This window comes from Lithobates pipiens, unplaced genomic scaffold (genome assembly GCF_037356315.1).
Source record: "Lithobates pipiens isolate NorthernLeopardFrog02 unplaced genomic scaffold, aLitPip1_a1.2 Scaffold_8, whole genome shotgun sequence".
Taxonomy (NCBI): domain Eukaryota; kingdom Metazoa; phylum Chordata; class Amphibia; order Anura; family Ranidae; genus Lithobates; species Lithobates pipiens.
Window position 1 is genome coordinate 589,641,074 of NW_027507903.1, and position 21,628 is coordinate 589,662,701.

The window sequence follows — 21,628 nt, forward strand, 5'->3', positions numbered from 1 at the left end:
TTTGTTTAAAATAAATAAAAATGATTTTATTTACACTGACAGATCCCTGTCCTGGCTCTCTGTGGAGCAATCACAGGTGGCCAGCAGACATAGTGGCCACACGCATCGGCCCCGCGCACCTGTTAAAGCCATTAAAGGGACCGCTGTACCGGTACGGCGATTTGCGCAACTGAGCCATTCTGCCACAGTATAACTACGGTGGCTTGTTGGCAAGCAGTTAAACCCTGGAACATTTTACTCCCTTCATGACCGGGCCATTTTTGGCTATTCAGCACTGCACTATTTTAGCTGCCAATTGCACGGTCATGTAACACTGTACCCAAATAAAATTGATATTGTTATTTTCACACAAACAGAGCTTTCATTTGTTGGTATTTGATCACCACTGGGTTTTTATATTATATATATATATATATTTTTTTTATAGAAGTGAAAAAGACAGAATCTTTTGGAAAATATATTATTCTGTAATAAAAAAAATATCCATACATTTAATGTATTCTGCTACATGTCTTTGGTTAAAAAAGAAATCACAGTAAGTTTTTTTTTTTATATCATTTTCACATAAAATTAGAGCTTTCTTTTGGTGGTCTTTGATCACTATTGGGTTTTTACAATTTTATTTATAAATGCAAAAAGACCAACATTTTTGGAAAAATTATATTTTACACTCTGTTATGAAACATATTCAAAAAAAGTTCCTTATAATTTAGGCCATATTCTGCTACCTGTCTTTTTTTAAATCAATGTTTTATTGAAAAAATAAGGCATAGAAATCAAAGTTTAAAACAGTTCCAAGACAGTCACCAAAGTTTATTGAACATATTCAGAAAACATCTCACATAATGCATAACAAACAAATTAGAATGAATCTAGCTTGCCTCTATCACTAAAGGACAGTACAATGTGGTTATGGTAAACAATACAATCAAGCTCCTTGAGCCCCCACATCCTCTCTGCTACATGTCTGTGGCAATAAGCGTATATTAATTGGTTGGTGCAAAACTATAGTGTCTACAAACTATGTTTTACAGTATAAAATCGAATTTATGCAGCTATGATAATATACTGCTAATGGCAGAGATCCGTGAGTTATAGTGGGACTGTAATAGTGTGTTGGGCAATCTGGCACTAGCTTAGACTGTTTGGGAGGTACACTAACATCAATAATGACACTAATACATTGATCAGTGCTAATACTGTACACTGTCACAGTACTAATGACATAGGCTTGGAAGGGGTTAACATCTAGGGTCAAAGGTGTGGTAGCGATTTTGAAGGATAATATTTATATCAAAGAGCTTAAAAGAAAGCCATTGTGAGGACCAATTAACTTACTATGCCCTGTTTTAGATATATATATATATATGTGTAACATGTATACTAGAATATTTACTGTTCTTGGTATCTCAAACACACAAACCTGTTGGTCTGCTGTTTGTACAGTATCTAAGTTACCCTATTGTTCACAGAGATGGCCATTTCAGATATAGTGCCTCTTTTAAATGCTAATTTATGCTGTATCAAAGAGGGCTGACGGTTGTAAATCCAGAGATAATTAAACCAGTCTTAAGTCGGAACTGGCAGGGTCAGAGATCAAAGGAAGTTGCTCATAGAGGCATCGGAAGTTTGATGCTCAACTGGGCTTGAAATTATAACCAATCAGAGTGTGAGCCATCCTGAACCAATCAGAGCCAATGGGTGCGTTGCATCTTCTGATTGGCCCAGAATGCATATAAAATAGGGCTAGAATTAGCTGATCCGCCCCTTGATTTCTAGACCATGGAAGGAGACCGGAAGTCTGTGTAACGTATCTCCCCCTCTCTCTCTCCCCCTCTCTCTCTCCCCCTCTCTCTCTCCCCCCCTCTCTCTTTCTTTCTTCCTTTCTTTCGTGTGTCTCTTTTCTATATCGAATTATTTCTTTCTTAGGACTTATCTTGAAATATCGATATATATATATATTGAAAGTGTATGTCTGTGGTAACCATATGACCTAAATCATCTTGGCAGCCTAAGCAGCTCTGTACTTGTAGCATCACTTGAGTTATATGATAAGTTCTAATTATTCTAAAGTTTCTTTTCTGTATAAATAAAGGTAATTGTTTATCTTTTCGCACTGTTATCGTTCATTTTTATTCTTATGTAGACAAAGGTTTAATCACTTATTTTCTTGTATCGTTAGTCATTTAAGTGAGATATAAAAATCGCCATAACAAAGGGTAACTATGTGCCTAACAATGTGTAATGTATGTAATATGTGCTGATTTTATTTTACTATCTTGTGTTTTTTTTTTTCCCTGCTTTTCATTGAGAAGAAACAGCCAGACAGACAGATTGGACACAACTGGTCAGCTGTGAAACTCATCTCTGTCCAAAAACAGCATGGGTCGGCGGGCTGGGGGAGTTCATGAATGACCCAGAAGAAGGCTGATCGTGTACATGGTAGTGTCTGTACCTGCTGCCTGCTCAGAGTAGTTGGTTAAGAGATCAGTACGCATTGTAAAGTTAAACCACTTAACTGCCTGCCAACCAGCTGCCACAGTTGTACTGCGGCAACATGGCTCGGCTGCATAAATCGCCGTCATGTTAAGTCGGTAACATATTCAGCCACTCGGGGGCGCATGCTCACCTACGGAGCTAATGCGAGTGCCTGGCTGTGGCGATCACCGCCGGGCTCCTGCGATTGCTCGAGGCACATTGAGAACACGTGTGCGTGTGCATGTGGTTGTTGGTTCTCTGAATGGAGAACAGACAGATCGTTCACACAGAGTATGAACAGCGATCTGTCATCTCCCCTGCACAGTCCCCTCCCCCATTAGAACACACAGTAGGGAACACAGTTAACCCCTTAATTCCACACTAGTGATAACCCCTTTACTGCCAGTGACATTTTTACAGTAATCAATGCATTTTCATAGCACTGATGGCTGTATAACTGCCAATGGTCCCAAAAATGTGTCAAAATTGTCCGATGTGACCGAAATAATGTTGCAGTCCTTAATAATAATTATTTTGCAGATCACCACCATTACTAATAGTAAAAAAAAAAAAAAAAAAATTTATATATTATTTAGAATAAAAATGCCATAAAACTATCCCCTATTTTGTAGATGCTATAACTTTTTGCGCAAACCAATATAAGCTTATTGCAATTTTTTTTTTTTACTAAAAACATGTAGAAGAGTACATATTGGCCTAAACTGAGGTGGAAAAATGATTTTTTTATATCTATTTGGGGGGATATTATAGCAAAAAGTAAATAATACTGTGTTATTTTTTTTCAAAATTGTCACAATTTTTTTGTTTATAGCGCAAAATATAAAGACTGCATAGGCGATCAAATACCACCAAAAGAAAGCTCTATTTGTGGGAAAAAAGGATGTCAATTTTGTTTGGGTGCAACGTCGCACAACCATGCAATTGTCAGTTAAAGGAACGAAGTGTCGAATCACAAAAAGTGCTCTGGTTAGGAAGGAGGTAATATCTTCCGGGGCTGTAGTAGCTAATATTCCTTTGGTTGCTCATGAGCTTTGCTTGAAAGATATCCATATTTTGCTGTGTCTGCAAACCTGCTGCACCTGTTATATATGGTCGACACTTTCTTTAGGCTCCATGCACACTGGATGTTAAAATAACATTATTAAAAAACGCCAGTAGCTTTGCAGTGAGTCTTTCAATGTTTAACGTTTATTATGGCTTTTCTGTGTTCTTTTTTTTTTTTTTTTTTTTCCCAATGGATCAAAAACAAAAAAAAAAAATAAATTGCTGGTGAGCCATGTTTTGGAGAGTTTATCAGCGTTTGAGTGTTTGTCGTTTGTGGTCAGAGAAGCGACTCCTGAATGCAATTTTATGAAATACAACCCATAAACTCCACTGCTGATAAACATCCAAAAATGCGTGCATGGTGTTAGGTGCAACTTTTAAATAAGTTGCTCTTAGGTTTATATTGCTATGTCAAATTAATGCTTCTATAAGGATCATGACACGGAGGCAGATATGTCTGTGTTACAGTCCGAAGCATATGAAGGACCGCACCCTTTATTTCAGCCAAAGCTTTTTATAGACAGGAATAATCTTATCGATATTACCAAATGAGGTTAAGGTACAAGAACTTTCTAATTAGTAAGCATGTAATGATTATTCAGCAATTTCAAATTCCATCTAGATACAGATTGATACATCAGCAGTTCCAAATTCCATCTAGATAAAGATTTAATACATATTCAAGAAAGAAAAGCAGAAAACAATTTAAGTAGAACTCCTAAGCCTATTATTTCAATTCTATCATTTCCCCCTTTGACATCATTCACTCCCTCCCCCTGTGTCCTCATGAACAAGTTCTAGTCAGCTTTTCCTGGAGTACTATCCCTGACCGCGGGTTGTCAGAGGGGAAAATCCCATCCCTCCAGGTGTTGCTCACATCTTAAATTCAAGAAGAGGAGTTTATGGGAGTAGGGTGATGTCAATATACATTTATCAGTATGCCCTGTTTATTCTCCTAATTTTCCTATTTATTTTCCTGTATACACATATATTTGTGATAGTAAGTGATATTAATATTAGAATAATAATTACCATTGGACTTAACAACCAGTGAAAGGTACTGGTTGCTGTAGAAGACATTCCACTAAATATATCCCACCAATGTGGTGCAGTATCCTGTTGTATCTGTGAGGAAAGATGCACTAATCTACCTTTGTCAATTATTGCAGATACGAGGTTATTCTGTAGGGTATGTTCTAGTGTTTCTATGTGTTGTCTTAACAACTCTGATTGTTCCAAAATCTGTTTTAGTGGGTCTAAAGAAATTATAAAGGGTGTAGTGTCAGTGAGATTGTGCACCTCATAAACTGAAGAGAATACCTTATCAGCATCTGGTTCAAAAAGATAGGTGTCGTTACCCCATGGTAATATTTTAATCTTTTTTATACATCCTGCAAACGGTGCAGACTTATTTAATGCTGACATGGTACGGTTATCATTAGTAATGATACAAATATGCTGGGGTCCTATTTCTATGAACCTATTGTTCACACTCATCGGTGTTCTTTGCATCTTGCATATGCTAGTTTGGTATTTTAACAAGCAAGGTTCATATACTGGGGAACTTCTGCCACATACCATTCCCTTATTAGTTCCTTCACATAGATTTAAATCATGGGTTCTGTTTCTTTTATCTACATATTTCCCATATATTTCCGGATACCAAAACTCATCTTTAATTACTAGTGGCATGACCACTTTTTCACACATTTCCATTACATCCGCTACCCGATATGCTTCAAACCTTCCTACACACCATTTATCCTCACATTCTACCTTATCCCCTTTAACTTGGAACCATACACCATCGTCAGTTAGACCCTTAAAATATTTCATCCAAGTATGATAATTTCCTAACTGCAGTTCAGTCCTGGCTCTATTTATTTGTATATGATAGGATAAGAGGTTAAAAGAACATTGTGTGAAATTTACAAACTGTTGACTTTGATTCCACAGTTGGAGCTCTGCTCCTATCGTGTGATTTATTAACCCTCCCAAAAATTGTAATAGGGGTATTTCTTGCAGTTGGGTTTCAAAAGCGGTGGGTAACCATTTGCTTGTGATAGTCAAGCTGTCAGCTATGTGTCCCCCTGCATGCTTCCATCTGTTATTCATTTCTTCTATTTCAACCGAGTTTAAAATTCCCATTCCTGTACCCGTTAATCCCAATAGAGTATCATACCATTCTCGCTTATACCTACACTCTGGTATTGGGGGAAAGGTGATATTGAATTTTATTTTTGTTTTCTGTTGTGATGTTGATACATTTATACAAGTGTTTGGTACGGGTGTTAATATGGAAGATTCAATTATTGGCTTTACTTCTTCCTCTATTTGTATGTGGATTCCATAAGACTGTGCATTCCAATACCACCCATCGACAGTCTCTTCCCTCCACCAAGAGGCACAGAGGAAAGTACTAGATTGATTAACGATAATATCTGTCAGATTGAACATCCCTTCTGATATATTTTCTCCCTCTGCTATTGTGACTAATATTTGGTACATTTGTCCTACCACCCGCTCCCGGGCTTGTTTCCACGTCTGTGAAAGGGATATTTTATGACACCTATGATTTTTACTGTTATTGAAAGGAAAGCTCATATTGTCATTCCACTGGAAGGTTATAGTTACCTCTGAGAGTGGGTCCGCCTGTATCCATGAAATACCTGTATCTACATGAAATGGTCGCCTGTGTCCTTTAACAGTGTAATTACCTACAGTATAATATCTATTCATCTCATATCCTGAATCATTTGCTACTTTAGGGTCATCTATAACCCATTGAACAGTTGCTGTTTCCTCTATCTCAATTACATTAATTCCAGGAGTCCATGCATGTATTTGTAAAACAACAATTTTCAACAGGATATACATAAACAGATATTTCATCATGTCGTCTTCTCGGGTTGTTTCTTGCAATGTGATGCGTGTATCCAGGTAGGTTTTCCTTCCAGCTTTACTGAAGTGGCTGTGGTCAAAAGTACTTGATAAGGACCTTCGAACCTTGGCTCCAATGTCTTTCTGGTGTGTTTCTTTACATATACATAATCCCCTGGCAGCAGAGTATGTGTACCTGCTATTGAATTAGGGTCTGGAAGAGAAGAATACACACTTTTGTGGATCTTAGTTAGACGTTGTTGTAATTGTATCACATATGCAGTCAAACTATCACATTGCAATTGCATACTCTGTGGAAAGTATAGACCTAATCTAGGTGCACTCCCAAAAAGTATTTCATACGGAGATAACCCTGTTTTCCCCGTTGGGGTGTATCTTATGGAGAACAAAGCTAAAGGCAGACATTCAGGCCATGGTTTATTTAACTCTTGCATGGCTTTTTGTATTTTTAACTTTATGGTCCCATTTACTCTTTCTACTGATCCTGAACTCTGTGGGTGATAAGGGGTGTGAAAACTCTGTTGAATCCCTAACATAGCCATTACATTCTGCATGATTTCTCCTGTAAAGTGTGTCCCCCTATCTGATTCTATGGTTTCAGGAAGACCGAACCTAGGTATTAGCTCAGTGATCAGTTTCTTGGCTGTGGCTTTTGCGGTAGCTGACCTCAGCGGATAACTTTCGGGCCAGCCTGAAAATAAGTCAATGCACACGAGAACGAATTCAAAAGGGCCGCTCTTAGGCATTTGTATATAGTCAATTTGCAGTCTCTGGAAGGGGTACTGGGCCCGGACCTGGTGTTTCCGTGGGGTTTTTACTCTCTGTCCTGGGTTATTCAGGAGACAGATTTGGCAGGCTGCACAGTAGTTTCTTGCAGTACTACTGAACCCAGGGGCGAGCCATCCTTGGTTCACAATCCTATACATGGAATTGGAACTGACGTGTGTGGGTAGGTGAACTGCCGCTGCCATTGCTGGGTACAGAGCATATTCTGCCTCCTTCCCTCCATACATTGTCAAGGTCTGGTGCTGCTCCCATCCTGGCCCACTTATCTTTCTCGCTCTCCCCTGCTTGTTCCTGTAGTTTGCTCAGCTGCTGCCATGTTGGTTCTGGGATACTCACCTCTACCACTGCCAAGGTCTCAGGGCCTCCTTCCCCTAGAGCTGCCTGTTTTGCAGTCAAATCTGCAAATGCATTTCCTTTTGCCTCAATTGTTTTCGCGCTCGTGTGTGCCGCTATCTTCATAATGGCCACTCGTTTAACCTTTTGAAGATTGTTCAGGACTCTCTTAATCCCTTCTCCATGTTTTACAGGCATACCTGCTGCTGTCAGGTAACCTCTAGCCTTCCATATATGGCCATAATCGTGCGCTACACCATAAGCGTAGGCAGAATCAGTGTAAATATTCCCTTCTCGTCCTTCTAAGTATTCTAGGGCCTTTTCCAAAGCTGTTAATTCCGCTTCTTGTGCGGACATGTGGACTGGTAAGGACCGTGCTTCAATTACCTGTGTATCAGTTACTACAGCATATCCTGTGTGATATTTACCCTTGTCATCAGCAAACCTGCTGCCATCTATATACAAGGTGTGCTTAGCATTTAAAATTGGTGTATCTGTGACATGTGGGAACCCCATTGTCTCTTGTTCCATGAGCTGAAAACAATCGTGTTCATCTATCGCCTGAAATAAAAGAGTGTCAGTTTCCTCGTTACCTTCCTTATTAGCCCCATTATTCCCCCTTGCCAAATCTGGTGACTGAAGAGGCAAAAAGGTGGCCAAATTTAAAGTTGTACAACGCTGAAAAGTGACATTTGGAGGTAAGAGTAAAGTACACTGTAATCTCAGTTGTCTGGCCATTGAAATATGTTTTGGCTGAACCTGGGACAAGATTGCATGTATGTCATGTGTGGTGTGCACTACAACTGCATTGTCTAGAACAATTTCTGATGATTTATCAATGATGATTGACACTGCAGCTACCGCCCGTACACAGGACGGTGAACCTCTGGACACTGGATCTAGTGCTGCTGAAAAGTAAGCGACTGATCTTTGTTTTCCATGTGACTGTGTCAAAACACCTGTGGCGTGTCCAGTAATTTCAGCAACATATAAATTGAATTTCTTGGTGTAATCTGGAATACCAATGGCCGGGGCAGAAATTAATAGCTTTTTCAAGGTGACAAACGACTCATATGCTACTTCTGTAAGCACATACGGTACAATTTTCAAACAATCGTATAATGGCTGCATCAAAGCGCTAGCATGTGGTATCCATTGTCTACAATATGACACGATACCCAAAAACATACGCAATTGTTTAAAATTCCGTGGGGGTAACATTCCCTTTATCACTTGAATCCTCTCCTCAGTGAGATGTCTCGTACCCTGTGATATGCAATGTCCCAAAAAGATAACTTTTTCCTGACACACTTGCAACTTTTTCTTATTAACCTTGCAACCTTTTTCTGACAAAAATCGCAACAAATTAAGGGTGGTGGCCAAACAAGTTTCCTTGTCAGGACAGCATAACAATAAATCATCCACATATTGCAACAATACACAGGAATCTGGTGGTACCCATTCTCCCAATACCGTTTGCAATGCCTGCGAATACAAGGTAGGTGAATGCGTCATACCTTGAGGTAAGCGTGTCCAGGTTAGTTGTCTATTTTTGAGGGAGAATGCGAACCATAGTTGGCACTCTTCCGCAAGTGGCACGGAAAAGAAAGCATTCGCTAAATCTACAACCGTAAAGTACATACTAGTTGAGGGTATTTGTGACAGTAACGTATGTGGATTGGGAACTAAAGGTGTCATTGGCGCTAGTATTTTGTTGACCGCTCTAAGGTCTTGGACCATCCTATACTTAACCGGACTACCGGGTATCGTTTTCTTTTTAACCGGGTATAAAGGGGTATTTGCCGGTGATTTTACTTCTCTTAGAACTCCACTTTTTAAGAAGGATTGGACCTGCATTTCTATGGCCGCCTCTTGGGGTGCACTGAGTGGATACTGTTTTTGTTGGGGTAGCACTGCTCCTGGAATCAGCTGTAGGGTAACTGGAGGTATGGGCAAAAGTCCAACATCAGCTGGATGTGTCTCCCATAGTTCTTCTGGTAGGGTTGACAAGATCTGATCCAAATCTGGAGGAGATGGACCGGACAGTTCCGATTCCTCCTCCAGGTATTGTATCAGATTACACATCTCCATGTTTTCTTGATCATCCCCTATAGCTAAGGTGACAGTTCCATCTGGGTGATAGGTAATGTTAGCTCCTATTTTCTGCAAAATGTCAGCTCCTAGCAAATTAGTGGGGGCTCCTCTAGATACCAGAAAGCGTGAAAGGAACATATGGTTCCCTATTTTAACTTTTAGAGGTTTTGTCAGTGGGACGTCGGCTAAAATGCCATCATATCCATTTATTAATACTGTTTCCTGGTCGGGCCGTATCACCGAGTCTGAGAGCAGGCTACGCGAAGCTCCACTGTCCACTAAACATGAGATCTTTTTATTGCCTATTTGTATTGGGATGTGTAACATTTTTGTATGCGATTTTCCTAGGACAGGAGCGAGTCATGCCCTCGGACCATCTCCCTGTCGCCTATTATCATCATTGCGTCTGGCCCTAATCTGGTCCCTACAGGCACCTTCCTCCTCCTCATCCCTCATTCTCTTCCTACAGTTTCGTCTAATGTGACCAACCTTGTTACAATAATAACAAGTGAGTGGCTTGCGGGAGGAGCTCCTATTTTGCTCTGGTGGACCTGTAACTACATTAATTACCTGCTGTCTTCTCCCTTTGTTTTCCGCCAAATCTGCTTCTATGCCTTGTGCCTTCTGTAGTAACGCCCCTCTATCTCTAATTGCCCTCCATTCCGGAGTACAGGCCTTCAACCTCTCACTTATTTGTGGAATTAAGCCTTCCATAAATTGTCTATTGAAAGCTCGGATCGTGACTGGTAGGGCCAAATCTAGTCCTTCATCTGCCATCATACTTTCCATGTTTAAGTAAAATTCTGATACAGTCTGTCCTGGCATTTGTTTCATGGGTGATATGGACCCCCTCTCCTGTTGTTTTGCCTGACAAAATGCTTCTAGTCTAGCAATGAAGGGGGCTCTGGAGTCTAGGTGTCTGACATGTCCTGCCTCTAAATTGCCATCCGCACCCATTCGATCTGGAGGCCGATGAGGACCTATTTCGGTCATAAACTGGTTAAATAGGGTTAGTGTCATTTTATGTCTACACAAATCCTCCCCATCCTGCCAGGTTGCTTCATGCGTATTCATCAGCTGCGTCACGAATCTACAAAAAGCAGCTGGTTTTGCAACAGGATCTGGGGCGCTCTGTATTAATGCCATAAGGGTGTCTGCTGACCATGGTGCCCATGTCCTTATCTGCATCCTACGAGTAACAGTAGGTGGGGCGTCTGGATGGGCTGCTAGTCCAAATTCCGGATTATTTACCTGTACAATGTGTGTATCTGTGCGTACGGGGGCTACAGTTTCTGGATGTGGTTTTTGTGCCCCACAATGCACACATTCTATTGCCCATTCTGGGTTTTGTGTTCCACAAACCTGACAGACCCATCCTCTACCCTCAAGTGCTGGATATACCCCTGACTTATGCGACTTTTTCTCTATATCAGTATATGGGGGTGGGATGCCCGCTTTAAGGGCGATCGGAGTCTTATTATTTTCCTTTCTTCTATCCTTCATATCCCAACCATTACAATCTGGATCATATTTCCATCCTTCCTCTTTTGCCCTATTTGATACCTTAATTAAACATTGGACTTGATACATCCATTGTTTCTCCAACACCTCTCCTTGTCTGTCCCTTTTTATTTCACTCCATACCTCTGGGTCTAAGCTTGCTGCTCCTTTAATCTTAAATTTACAGAGAACCTTTCCTATATCTCGAGCTTCATCCTTTCCATAAATGTTCTTAATTATCTGTGGCACCGTATAATGCGCCACAATTCCCTGACGGGGTTTCGTACTCTGCTGGCCCATTCTGACAGTCCTGCCTAGGTAGCGTGTGGACACTTAGTGTACAATAAAAACACTTAACCAAGTTACACTAGTGTCTCGTTGCCTTCCTCCTAGGGTGTCAAAATACTAAAAACCTCCCCTAGATGAGATTTCTGAAACCGAATTACTTTATATGCTAGCCAACTGACTACTATTATGACCAGACTGACGGCTACAACATATACAAGCATTCCTTGTGGTGGCCAGGTATCTAACTAGATCTCTGGACTTTGTAGAGACCTTATTCCCCCCCGTATCTGGGGTATCCCTCTCATACACTCTTATCCCTGCTTTATGGAGCAGACAGGGCTTATACTCTCAACCCGTCTATGGTTTATGAATTAAATTGAATATCAAACTTAAGCGTCAGACCCCCAAAGTACTCTTGCGAGGTAAGGGCGCATTCCGTTGCTCATTGGGATGATATCCTTTCAATTCATACCATCCTTGGCAAGGCTCATTCACTTTCTCAACAAGACAGACAGACAAACAAACAAACAAACAACAAACAATTCCAGCAATATAAACCAAAATATACAGTAATTCTAGACTCACCACTACAGAGGCTGGTATTTTAAAACCAGGAGAACCATAACTGACAGAACGGATAGGCACAAATCAGGGGAGCACAGAATATAAGAAAAATAAAGCTTTTTCTTACCTGGCCAGGTTTTTGATCTGTGGTTCCCGGAATGCCTGTCCTTTTGTTCCATCAGCGAAGCTCAGCCACCTCTTGTAGTTATTGGTGAATCCCGGACGAGCCCCCAGAAATGTTAGGTGCAACTTTTAAATAAGTTGCTCTTAGGTTTATATTGCTATGTCAAATTAATGCTTCTATAAGGATCATGACACGGAGGCAGATATGTCTGTGTTACAGTCCGAAGCATATGAAGGACCGCACCCTTTATTTCAGCCAAAGCTTTTTATAGACAGGAATAATCTTATCGATATTACCAACTGAGGTTAAGGTACAAGAACTTTCTAATTAGTAAGCATGTAATGATTATTCGGCAATTTCAAATTCCATCTAGATACAGATTGATACATCAGCAGTTCCAAATTCCATCTAGATAAAGATTTAATACATATTCAAGAAAGAAAAGCAGAAAACAATTTAAGTAGAACTCCTAAGCCTATTATTTCAATTCTATCAATGGACACATAGGATAACATAGGGGGGAGTTTATGGGCTGTTAAAAAAACAAAAAAACAAAACAAAAAACAAAACAAAAAAAACAAACAAACAAACACAAGCCCAAACTCCCAAAAACAGCCGTTTATGAGCTTCAGTGTACATTTTTGTAAATGTTATACTATAGCAAATACAATAGGAAATACTGAAACTCAAAAAATATTGAGAGATGGAGGGAGGCATCTAAAACTCAAGATGACCAGAAATAGAATCCAGACAGAGAGATGGTTTCACTGTTGGAATATCCAAGAAAGTATCCACAAGCCAGGGACTCCATCTGTAATCAAGATATCACTGTTGTGTCTAACTATGCAAAACCAAACTCCTGCCAATGTTTTTCTTTTGGATATAATAAAGAATATTCAGTCCGAGTTAGATCAGATTTTTTACCATAAAGTTTCAAATCATTATTTTAAATTTTAATTGATAGATGAAAAAAACTTGAGTGATTTTGCAGGAAAACTGTTAATTTTGTAAACGTCAAAAAAAAAAGTAATGATCTTTTTGTGCATATTTAAAATTTAACCACCCTTCAAGGAATTCTATTTTTGATTCAATAAAAAAAAAAAAAATCTATAAATTCCATGGTTTCTGAGCACTGTCCATAAAAAAATAAGTGACTTATCTCTTTGTGACTATGATCCCCTAAGAATGAGTCAGCTTGTTTGTTATAGACTCCTTTGCATAATGAATTTGGCTCCCTCCAATGAACCTTCTGGTGTGATTGCAGATGGAACAGTTTTATAAAACACATGTAATATTTGAGCTATTGATATGGCTTAATTTCCTTTTAAGGCTTTTGTTGTTGGATCAGTGTATTTTAAATGTCAAATATGTATCACATTCATTAATAAGGCTTCTACCTAGTGTAGATTACCTAAAGTTGCTTAAGATCTGCTTTGTATGATACATTTTTGCCACAGTCTCCACATGGTTTTTCTCTTGCGGGAATCCTCTGGTGTCAATATGTCCAATATAGTTTTGAAATGAAGGCTGCAAAGAACAGAACAGGCTACACTTTCAAGATCTTGGCTGAGAAAAAAAAAAAAGGGAGGTGTAAGGCTTGAAAAAAGATACATAAGTAGGATGTGTTTGAACATCTAAATGGCTTCTCTCCTGTGTGGATCCTTTGGTGGAAAAAGTAAGATTAGACTTGTGTGAGACGAGAATACCACCCTGTTGTCATGCATCTGGCTTCTCTTCCATGTGGATCATTTGGTGTCTTTTAAGATTTTTTTTATTTGAGAAGTTCTTGCCACATTCTCAATATTTAAATGTTTTTTTCCTCCTATGTGTGCCTTCTGGTGCTCAACAAGATTTTGCTTTGAAAAGAAGCACTTGACACATTCTGAACATTTAAATGGCTTATCTCCTGTGTGAATCCTCTGGTGTTGAGTAAGATTATAATTTTGTGAAAAGGACTTGCCACATTCAGAACATTTAAATAGTTTTTCTCCTGTGTGAGTCTTCTGGTGCTCAATGAGATTAGACCTTTGAGAGAAGCAGTTGTCACATTCTGAACATTTAAATGGTTTTTCTCCTGTGTGAATCCTCTGGTGTGAAATAAGACTTTGTTTTACTGAGAAGCACGCTTCACATTCTGAACATCTATATGGTTTCTCTCCTGTGTGAATCCTCTGGTGTGAAATAAGACTTTGTTTTACTGAGAAGCACATGTCACATTCTGAACATCGAAATGGTTTCTCTCCTGTGTGAGTCTTCTGGTGCTGAATAAGATGAGCATGTCGTGAAAAGCATTTGTCACATTCTGAACATTTAAACAGCTTCTCCCCCGTGTGAATTCTCTTGTGTATAGCAAGATTAGTTTCTATTGAGAAGCCTTTGCTACATTCTGAACATTTAAAGGGTTTCTCCCCTGTGTGAATTCTTTGGTGTACAATAAGAGAAGAAGGATTTAAGAAGCACCTGTCACATTCTGGACACTTAAATGGCTTCAGTCCAATGTGAATCCTCTGGTGAATATCGAGTTGTAACTTAAAAGTAAAACTTTTCTGGCACTCGGAGCACTCATATGGTTTCCTCGCTACTTGACTCATTGTGTTGATGAAGATCTGTGTAGCTGTAAAAGGTAAAAGTGAGGCAAGTACTGACACCTATGTGGAAAAAAAAAAAAGAAAGTACATTCATAACCTTGGTATTAACAAGTGTAAGTCAAATTTTGCTTTTGACACTTTTGTAATTGAACTATTTTGTCATTGCAAACAGCATATTTTTGTAATAAAAATACATGACTCTGACAAGGTGTAGATAGAGAACTTTGCTGTTTTTAAGGCTAATAATTCACCGGCAGTGTTTATTATTGTGACATTAGTCAGTTACTTTCTTACAGTAATGACAAGTTCTTCTGATCCAATTCCAATCCACCAAATAAACAGTTCAGTACAGTGTTCAGTTGTGTTTTTCAAAGCTGCAAGAAGGAAATCAGAAGTCAGCTGTAAACATCTAATTTTGTCTAGAGATGGGCTCAGGCATATTCAGGATCATAGTCCCAACTCACCTGCCCAATCTCGCCAGGAAGCCGATACTGCACACCACTAATCACTTGTACTGAGACATTTCCCACTCTGTGCAGCTGCGGACTGGAAAATGTCCCACTGCTTGTGATTAATGGTGTGCTGTGTCGGCATCCTGATGGGATTGGGCAGGCGAGTTGAGACTAGGATTCTGAACACTCAAGCCCATCTCTAATTTTGTCTAAAGCTGGGTATACACTAGTAGAATTTTGAATGAAAAATCATACAACAATATATGAATATTTATATTTAAATGTCACTTTAAATTTATATTTAAATGTCACTGAAGAGTGGAGAAAAAAAAAAAATCCTGCTCCTTTAAATTGTCTCTTCACTGGTCAAAAACAAATTTTAATGATTTAAAAATGTCTAACACAATTCTACTGGTGTATGCCCAACTAAACAGGGTCTCGCTGTGGGATTGGAGGTTAAACCTGGGACACACATTAGGTTTTTCATTCAACCCAATGGGATAAAAAAAAAACCCTGGAGGGGTTGGTATACTAACCATCTAATGTTAGCTCAGCTGGGGAGATCACCAGACTGTCGTGTTGTGAGAGGGGGGACTGCCCCTGTCACTGGTCAGCACTCACAGCCATTGGCTGCTGGCCAGTTTATGGTTTTCCAGCATGCCCCTTAGCCCACGGTCGGACATTCCGACGGAAAATGTCCGATCGGACCATGTTGTCGGATAATCCGACCGTATGTGGGCTCCATTGGACTGTTTCCGTCGGAATATCCGACCGACAATGTTTTAGAGCTGGGCTATAAAATTTTCCAACAACATGATCCGATAGGACTTTGTCCGATCGTTTGTAGAGAATTCTGATCGGAAAAAGTGCCACGCATGCTCAGATCAAAGCTATTGGCTACTAGCCTGAACGTAGTCCTGTCGTGACAAGATAACGTCATCTTGTTGCGAATGATCGGATTTTCCGATATTTGGATCATGTTTAGGAGTGTACACTGCTACAATACATTCTAAATTAGACATGGCATCCATTATTAGTAGATGATACACAAAATTTGCAAGATATTACTCTAAAAGTGTCAGCTGGGTCATACTGATGCAATTGAGATTACAGTAAGGGGAAAAAAAAAAAAAAAAGGGGGAAGAAGGAGCACAAAAGTAGGAAAACAACCCAAATATAGTAAACAGTAAATATCTCCAGCACACAAAACAAACTTTTACCCTCAGAGACAAATGTACCTTGACTAGTCTGAGTCTACACCCAAAATACAACAGATAAGTAGAACAAAAGGGTACAATGGTTACAATAAACACACATGCACAATAGTGTAGGTGAACCTCTAAACAGACAATAGAAATGGTAAACAAAGCAGTGTTAGACCAATAATTAGTACCACTAATTCAGTTTACAACAAGTACCAATAACAAGATCAGTTTACTAGTTATTAGCACGGTTCTGCCCAAACAAAACAAACAATCTCAAGGTCTATTAAGTATGCTAAATGCAACTTATTTTATACTCCAATCTCATTAATTATTATCGGCTTCAACAACCAGACTGCCACAGATTTGTAGCTTAAAATGTTTTAATTATGATTGAGCATTCCCCTGAGGAAGATTTGTTATTCCCTGTGTCGACACGCATTGGGGAGGGGATAGGATGATGATGTTGTTGGCAGCAGCTTGCACGCTGTCTGTAGAGACCAGGAAATGGAACGGCAACCCCAAGGGGATATACAGATATGTTTTTGAAGATTGATGCACTTAAGCACCAGATGCATGCGAGTACCCCATTGTGGGACTGTTTTAAAGAAAAACACTATCCACTATATCCTTTATGTTTCCATTACCCATGGAGGGTACCCATTTAAAGGACCCAGGATTGGAGCTGTTTTTTCCATAAGAGCCCAGGTATGGCTCACAAGTGTGTTTAGCCCAAACTTAGTTGTGCAGTCACATGCTCCAAGATGAGCACAAGCACATAAGTGGAGCACTGAAGTGTTATCACTATTTTTTCAAGTTTGGAGCACCTTATCACGAGGATTAGGGATGAGCTTGGAGTGGAGTTTGAGTCAAACTCATGTTCGACTCGAACATTGCCTGAACGGTGAACAATTTGGGGTGTTCGCGGCAAATTCAAAATACAAAAGTACCCCTACCATTTCATAAAGACAGTGTAAAAAAATAGTTAAAAAAAAAAAAGAAACACACACAAACACACACACACACACACACTTGCAAAAATCCTTTATAAAAAAAAAAAAAAAAGAAGAAGAAGAAAAAACACCACACAACAACAGCAAAAAGAAAGGATTCCATCGGTGGTAATCCACTCTTACTATCTCTCCCTCCAGCGCAGCGCATCCATCCTCTGTCTCCACCGGAGACACTGCGTGAATCCCAGAGCCTGACACTTCTTATCTGAGGAGGGTGGGGCTACCCATCACCTGGCCCCGCCCCCTCTGACACAAGGGGAAAGCCGGGTTTCCCCAGTGACGTACGGGTGACCCCACCCCCCTCTGATGTAACGCAGGTTTCTGTTACATCAGAGGGTTATCCATAAATAACTTAATATTAAAGTATTTTTCACTATAATCTGTTAGGAGCACTCTGGATTAAGTTGTGTATGTAGTTATATATTTTTATCCATTATCTCAATTGTACTTATCACTGTTAAGACAGTTATATAGTTATTTAATATATTTTAAAATATTTCACCATTCGACAAAGATTTATGTAATTGTCATGCATGTAGTTTGATCTCTATACTGATAGTGTGTGTATTACACGAATTACAGGTAGCGTATATAATTAATCTACTGGTGTGAACTATGCCATTGAAAACCATATAACCTACTTTCCATGCATTTGTGATGCAGAAAAAAAAGCAAAAAAAAAAAAAACCCCCACACTGGACTGCATGTGGTGTGAACTGGCCCTTATACTTTTTAAAATATGTGGGAGAGGATCCAAAGCTCACTTGTGAAACATTTATTGGTGAAGGCACTATAGTAAGGAAGGGCACAGAAGGAAGTGAAGTTTTTTTTCCCAGTCATTACTTTGAGGAACATTTCTTCTGTCTATGACTACCTTCATGCTAGGCTATACTGAATCCCATTGCAAACCTGATCAGTACATTTAAATAGTAAACACAATTTCTGTACTGAGATGTCTAGTAAAAGTAAAAAAAGAACTTTGAGGCTGTAATACATTCAAAATTAAATACATAGTACAAGTGTGCAATTTAAAAAAAAGTAAATGTACCTGGAATAATATAGAAATAACTCAGCGGCTCCTTTTTCTTCTGACCTGCTTGTAGATTCTAGTAACTGACTGAGCTCTACCTCACCTTAAATAGCTAGCACCTCCCTTTTTGCCGGGGAAATTAACCACTTAAGGACCGGGCCTAGTTTTTAAACGTGTTGTTTACAAGTTAAAATAAATTTTTTTGCTAGAAAATTACTTAGAACCCGCAAACATTATAGAAATATTTTTTCTAATACCCTAGAGAAAAAAATGGCGGTCATTGCAATACTTTTTGTCACACTGTATTTGTGCAGCTGGCTTACAAGCACACTTTTTTTGGAAAAAAATATACCTTTTTTAATAAAAAAATAAGACAACAGTAAAGTTAGTCCAATTTGATACCCAACATGTCACGCTTCAAAGTTGCAACCACTCGTGGAATGTCGACAAACTTTTACCCTTAACCACTTTCAGACCGGACCATTTTGCTGGTCAAAGACCAGACCACTTCGGCACTGCGTCGCTTTAACTGACAATTGCGTGGTCATGCGACGTGGCTCCCAAACAAAATTGACGTTCTTTTTTTCCCACAAATAGAGCTTTCTTTTAGTGGTATTTGATCACCCCTGCGGTTTTTATTTTTTGCGCTATAAACAAAAATAGAGCGACAATTTTGAAAAAAACGCATTATTTTTTCCTTTTTCTTATAATAAATATCCCCCAAAAAATATATAAAAAAACATTTTTTTCCCTCAGTTTAGGCCGATACGTATTCTTCTACATATTTTTGGTAAAAAAAATCACAATAAGCGATTATTGATTGGTTTGTGCAAAAGTTATAGCGTTTACAAAATAGGGATAGTTTTATAGCATTTTTATTAATAATTTTTTATTATTTTTTTTTTACTAGTAATGGCGGCGATCAGCAATTTGTGTCTGCGACATTGTGGGGGACCCATCGGACATTTTTGACACATTTTTGGGACCATTGTCATTTATACAGTAATCACTGCTATATAAATGCAGTGATTCCTGTGTAAATGACACTGGCAGTGAAGGGGTTAACCAGTGGGTGGCAGTGTAGGGGTTAAGTGTTCCTAGGGGTGTGTTACTAACTGTGGGGGGGTTGGGCTTTCATTTAGTGAACACTGATCTCTGCTCCAATCACATGGAGCAGAGATCAGCGTCACTAGTTGCTAGGCAGAATGGAGAAATGCTGTTTACAACAGCATTTCTTCATTTGGCCGCTCCGTGAGACGATCGCAGGGATGCCTGCGGCAATCCAGTCCGCAGGTCCCGCGACCGGACTCACGGGGGTCCCGACCAGCGCGGGAGCATGCCGCCAGCAGCGCGCTCCCAATGGCAGGGCGGCAAATTTAAAGGGACGTACATGTACGCCCATTTGCCTGCCCGTGCCATTCTGACGACGTACATCGGCGTGCGCTGGTCGGGAAGTGGTTAAAAATCTCCATAGGCGACTTTTAAAAAATTCTACAGGTTGCATGTTTTGAGTTACAGAGGAGGTCTAGGGATATAAATATTTCTCTCACTCTAAAGATCACGGTGTTATCTCACATGTGTGGTTTGAACCCCATTTTGATATGCAGGCATTACTCACGTATGTGTTTGCTTCTGCACGCGAGCTCGTCTGGACGGGACGCGTTTAAAAATAAAAATGTATTCTTATTTATTTTACCTTTTTTTGTTACATTGTTCTTTTAAAAAAAATGTGTCACTTTTATTCCTATTACAAGGAATGTAAACATCCCTTGTAATAGAAAAAGGCATGACAGGACCTATTAAATTTGAGATCTGGGGTCAAAAAGACCTCAGATCTCATATTTACACTAAAATGCAATAAAAAAAAATTTTGTTTGAAAAAAATAAATAAATAAATGTTGTTTTAACCACTTAAGACCCAGACCATTTTGGAGGCCAAAGACCAGAGCACTTTTTGTGATTTGGCACGGCGCCGCTTTAACTGACAATTGCGTGGTCATGCAACATGGCTTCCAAACTGATGTCCTTTTTTTTCCCACAAATAGAGCTTTCTTTTGGTGGTATTTGATCACCCCTGCGGTTTTTATTTTTGTGATATAAACAAAAAAAGAGCGTAAATTTAGAAAAAAACACATTCTTTTTTACATTTTGCTACAATAAATATCCCCCAAAAATATATAAAAAAGTTTTTTTTCCTCAGTTTAGGCTGATACATATTCTTCTACATATTTTTGATAAAAAAAATCGCAATAAGCGATTATTGATTGGTTTGCGCAAAAGTTATAGCATTTACAAAATAGGGGATAATTTTATGGCATTTTCATTAATAATTAATTTTTTACTAGTAATGGTGGTGATCAGTAGACATGTGCAGGCTGAAATATTTTCGATCTTTCGTTTTCGTCCGAAAAATAAATGTATTTAGTTACTCCCGAAATTCGTCTTCATTTATTTCATTTTTCATTAAAAAATTGCATTAGTCCGAAAATCCAAATGAATTATGGTCGAATTTGTCTTTGAAGACTTATGATGTCTGTCAGAATGTTTAAAGAAGATTCGACCGAGCAGCGAAACTCACTTATGATGCTGCAATCATACATTCCCTTCAGGTCGGGCGTAGATTTTAAGGGGAACTCCATACCAGACCCTTATCCAAGCACGCAACCTGGCAGGCCGCAGGAAAAGAGGGGGGACGAGAGAGCGCCCCCCTCCTGAACCGTACCAGGCCACATGCCCTCAACATTGGGAGGGTGCTTTGAGGTAGCCCCTATTGATGAGGACAAGGCCCTCATTCCCACAACCCTGGCCGGTGGTTGTTGAGGTCTGCAGGCAGGGGGCTTATCGGAATATGGAAGCCCCCTTTAACAAGGGGACCCCCAGATCCCGGCCTCCCCCTGTGTGAAATGTACCCCTACCATTTCACCAAAAAAGTGACAAAAAGTGTTAAAAATGACAGGAGACGGTCTTTGACAATTCCTTTATTAAAGTCTTCTTTCATCTTCTTTCTTCTGATCTTCTTCCTTCTTCTTTTCTTCATCCTTCGGTTTCTTCCTCCATCTTCTTCTTCCTCCGATCCTCTTCTTCCTCCGATCCACTTCTTTTTGGTCCAGTGTTCTCGTCCCGCATCTTCCTCCACGACGTCTCTTCTTGGTTCTCGGGCCGCTCCGCACATTGGGAGGCTCCAGCTGTGGGACGTTTCTCTTCTTCTGA

General features: G+C 39.5%; 1 pseudogene; it reads right to left on the minus strand.

Annotated features, from left to right (window-relative positions):
* Window positions 1–21,628, minus strand: part of LOC143962283 (uncharacterized) — a 211,910-nt pseudogene that overhangs the window by 25,777 nt on the left and 164,505 nt on the right.